This window comes from Otolemur garnettii, unplaced genomic scaffold (assembly GCF_000181295.1).
Source record: "Otolemur garnettii isolate 467f Iridium unplaced genomic scaffold, OtoGar3 scaffold00029, whole genome shotgun sequence".
NCBI classification, from domain to species: domain Eukaryota; kingdom Metazoa; phylum Chordata; class Mammalia; order Primates; family Galagidae; genus Otolemur; species Otolemur garnettii.
Genome location: NW_003852424.1, coordinates 12,384,272 through 12,384,734, shown reverse-complemented (window position 1 = coordinate 12,384,734; position 463 = coordinate 12,384,272).

The following is a 463-nucleotide window of genomic DNA, read 5'->3' as shown; positions in this document are numbered from 1 at the left end:
TAGAACACACATTCTTTTGTATCTGTTTTTCTTTGCTCAACATTCTGTTAACTGAGTGGGTGGTAAAGAGTATGAATTTTATTCTATGAACCAAAAAAATGCATAAAATCCATTGCAAGGGTATAGGGACTTTAGAACACTATTTGACAGTATTTGCTAGAGCTGAGCATGTGAATGCTTTGTGATTCAGTAATTCCTAGGTAATATCCAATAGATATGTGGGCATATGTTCACCAAAAGACATATATAAGGGTGTTAATAGGGAGTCCAAACTAGAAACCACCAGGAAGGCATTACTATGACTCCATTTTACAGTTGGTACACAGTGGAACCAGGATTCAAACACAGGGGACAAGGCCCTGCCGGGGCTGGCCTCTGTCTGACTCTAGGCTTGTTGGGTTCAATTCCTGTCCCCTCTTGTCAGTCCAGTTATGCTGGCCTTTGTTCTCTTTTTTTTTTTTTT